We start from the raw sequence: 4229 nt of genomic DNA, 5'->3' as shown, positions 1-4229 counted from the left end.
TAATAGGTAAATACCTATTAAGGTAAGGGCCACTTAAGAACCTAGAAATGTATCTGGGAACTAGTGAAAAACTAGCATTCCCCATCTTACTAAATAGTTAGAAAATGGGCAGCACAGTAAAAAAAAAAAAAAAAAAAAATGTATGCCTTGTTAGAAGCCTTGAAATAAGAAATGCTGAAAAATTGCATGGTAGTGTACTCATCGATTTAGTCCTTCAACAAATGTTTATTAAGCACCTAATTAGTGCCACAAGTTAATATGGTGTTGAGGATATAATGATGAGCAAAACCAGTCATACCTCTGTGGTTGTAGAGTACACAGTCTAGAAGGGAGACCAGACACTCATTTTAAAAATTAGAAGCAAATGTGAAATTATACCCGAGATTTGTAGTCTCAAAAAGTGATTTTTGCATGTTGAGAAGATTCCAGGAAAGTGAAATTCAGAGAAAGTAGAAGAAATCTGAGGATTTGATTTGTCTGAAATATGAAGAAGACTAGAAGCATATTATGAAAAAAGTGGAGGACAGGGGTATGGAAAAGTTTTTCCTTCCATAAAGGTAGCAGCATGTTCAAGGGCCTCATATTGGTTGGAACATCGCACATTTGGGAAATGAAAGAGTAGTGCATTTGAAGAACAAAAATTGGTATGGCCTGATGAGGCCTTTTCTTGGTGAAATTCAGATGATCATTTCATCTTGACCCAATTTTTACTGTCTCTATTGAGTTGGTAGTTCTCGGAGGTTATTCATCTATCCAGTTGAATACCTGGGATCTCTCTCTCATTCTCTCTACCTCTCTCACCTCTGGGAACCATAACATAGATCCATGGACAAAAAATAAGGATCATTCAATCCTGAGAGAAAAAATAGCTCTCCGCCCGACCACCGCCGCGCCGCCATCATGGACACAAGCCCATCAGTTGGCCAGGGTCACCAAAGTTCTGGGCAGGACCGGCTCGCAGGGACAGTGCACACAGGTGTGTGTGGAGTTCATGGACAACACGAGCCGCTCCATCATCCGCAACGTGAAAGGCCCCGTGCGCGAGGGCGACGTGCTCACCTTATTGGAGTCAGAACGAGAAGCTCGGAGGTTACGCTGAACTTTGAGTTGGGTCCTGGATATCTGGGTCGGCGGCTTGCTCACAGGGATGATCTGCATATATTAATAAATCATTTGTCTGGCTCTGAAAAAAAAAACAAACCTGGAACTATTTCTAGTTCCAGTCCTTACAGATTCATGGTAGCTGCCTGTAATCACATTATGATAGGAATTCTGAGTCATGTCTTTATCAAGTCCCATTTCCTCCTTCTCCTGCGCTCAATCTCTAACTCAGTTCTAACGTTTGGCTACTCTACTTTCCTCCTTTGTCTTGGGAACCAAGAAAGGCTATGTCCTGTTCATGCTAGAAAGTACTTTGAGGTACACTTTCCTCTTGTGCATTACCAGTGGAAGTGTCCATTAATGGCATTTACCCTGGCAAGTGGTTCTGCCTTGAGTGGATTCTAGAGCTATTTCTTCTTTTTCAGCTCTTAAAAACAATTTTATATGGACTGGTGCTTTGCAGATCCGTGCACAATTTAGGCAAATCCATACATTTGCTTTAGAAATTTGAAAGGAAACCCTTCCATTTATCAACACCTCTGCTGCTTTTCAGTTTCATTAAAGGAGAACAACAACAACCCTACAGAATAAATAAAAAACACCTATCTTGACACTATTCAATATTAACTTCAAGACCTTCAGGTTTTTAAGTTCTGGGAAATTGGGCCATAGAACTTCTTTTCACATATCGCATGCTGCCCAAGAAAATGAAATATTTAGAAGCTAGAGATTGCTGGAAGCCTGAAAAATACCAGTGTTTGCAAAAACTTATAATAGAAAAATATTTACAGTCTTCCCAAGTGGAATATTAATAAAAGTATCAGCAGGTAGAGCTTTGGGGTCAGATCTGAGTCATATTGGCTGTTCCATGATTTTTGACATATGGGAGAAATTACCAAGAATGATGACAATTTTTATTTATGGTTTATGTTAGTCTTTGGGTAAGTTTGAAGAAGTATTTTAAATGAATACTGGCATATGTTCATTCTATTTACTTTAAAGGCATTGAACTTCCCAACTGATGAAAAAATATACCCTTCTAAGCTATAGAGTAACTCAGATTTCTGTACTTAAAAGGCAAAAGGAAGATCAGTAAGATTGGCTACAAATAAAAGATATATATGGAGTGTTTCCACAAGCATGTAAACTATTAATGAATCTCTAGTGCCTGATGCAGAGTAAGATAAAAGCCAACCTGGATGCATAGCAGAGGAATATGCTAGTTCTGTTGAGTGACTAATATGTGCCTATTTGCTGCATATTTTGTACATATTAGGCTCTTTAATATTCACAAAGAAACTTCATACAGCCAATTCCAGCCTGGATTACAAAGGAGGAAATTAAAGGCCAATAGGATAAATCACTTGCAAAACATACATATCGGAGATTTGAACTGATGTCTGTCTGACTTAGAGATGCTTTCTCTGCTTTCTACAGCCTAGAAGTATTGATTGAAAGGACAACTAATTCTCTGTACTTTTTCTGTTCCCTAGCTCAACACCCACAGGAGACCTTTGCTTTGGAAATTTTTCAGCAACCATTTTTGAGATTATTGGAAACTTGAAGGGCCCAACTCTTCTGCCATAACTCTCAGCAGAGAGCAATATGTTTGATGTAATGTGTCTGCACCCAATTTGAAATAGTTTTCTTTCTTCTAGATGTGTTGACCCAGATTCCAACAAACACTCTCTCCTGATTTCAAATCAGATATTATCACTTTTGGTAGACATCTTGTGGTCTAGAGTATGAGAGGCTCTTAAAAGAGTGTCTGGAGGAGGATTTAATGGCCCCTTCGCATGGTCTCCTTTTAAATGTCTGGGTGGAAATGGAAGGTCATAGAGCTTGTGACTCAGTAGTGATCACACAGCTGGTGAGTGGCTGAACCAGGATTTTAATTCAGGTCTTTTTTACTTTAATCTCTTATTCCTTTTTGCCAATTCCTAATAGTAGGATTCACTCTTATACTTTCTTGTATTTTCCCAAGTATTTGGTATAGGCTTGATTACATGGCATCTATCTAAATAAATAACATGTTGGGGGACGCCTGGATGGTTCAGTTGGTTGGGCATCTGACTTCAGCTCAGGTCAGGTTGAGCCCCACCTCAGGCTCCCTACTCAGCACAGAGTCTGCTTGTCCCTCTCCCTCTGCCCCTTCCCCTCTCCCCCCTAAATAAATAAATAAAATCTTAAAAAAAAATAAAGTAAAATAGCTCCAGTCATTGAGCCACAGCCAAGGACTCAGGATCCTCCTCCTTGAGCTCCTTTACTTCCCAACAAATCTATCCCCTCCCTCCCTCTCCCACTACTGCCTTCTGTAGGTCATTTCCACAGAGGAAAAAGAATCCTATCATATTTCCGCTATCCAGAATCTCCACTCTTTTTTTTTTTTTTAAGATTTTATTTAACAGACAGAGACAGATTTTATTTGACAGACAGAGATCACAAGTAGGCAGAGAGGCAGGCAGAGAGAGGGGAGGAAGCAGGCTCCCCGCTGAGCAGAGAACCCCATGTGGGGCTCCATCCCAGGACCCTGAGACCTGAGCTGAAGGCAGAGGCTTAACCCACTGAGCCACCCAGGCACCCCACAGAATCTCTACTCTTTTGACCCTTTTGCTGATGCAAGGAAAGGTGATTGTCTGCTTCCTCCTGCCGCTGAGGATTATATCCATATAAGAATTCAACAGAGAAATGGCAGGAAGACCCTTACCATTGTCCAGGGGACTGCTCAGTTATGATAAAAAGAAACCATTAAGGGTGTTTAAGAACAAATTTGCCTGAAGTGACACTGTAATTGAGCCTCCAGAATATGGAGAAGTAATTCTGCTACAGGATGACCCGTGCAAGAACATATGCCCGTTCATCATAAGAGACTGGACTGGCTAAGGACGACCAGCTGAAACCTCATGGGTTTTAAGTGGTTTTGGCTCACTGAAGCTTAAGTGAGGATCTCCTTGCAATCAGCAGAATTTCCCTTCTGTCCTTATCACAAGCTTAAAAACCTCACAGCTTGTATAATGTAACCATCTGAGGTCTGCTTTTAAGTTGGACTAGTGTAACTCCTTCATGCAACAAACTGAAAAGAGCCATAAAAAATAAAAATAAAATAAATAACATTTTAACAAAGCTTT

At 40.2% G+C, this 4229-nt stretch overlaps 1 pseudogene; it reads left to right on the top strand.

Annotated features, from left to right (window-relative positions):
- The first annotated feature begins 991 nt into the window (after window positions 1-991).
- On the top strand, window positions 992-4015 carry LOC132018279 (eukaryotic translation initiation factor 1-like; annotated as a pseudogene).
- The last annotated feature ends 214 nt before the right edge of the window (window positions 4016-4229 follow it).

Source organism: Mustela nigripes, chromosome 1 (assembly GCF_022355385.1).
Source record: "Mustela nigripes isolate SB6536 chromosome 1, MUSNIG.SB6536, whole genome shotgun sequence".
Lineage (NCBI taxonomy): Eukaryota > Metazoa > Chordata > Mammalia > Carnivora > Mustelidae > Mustela > Mustela nigripes.
Note: the sequence above shows the minus strand (reverse complement) of the source record. Positions and strands in the feature narration are given on the sequence as shown.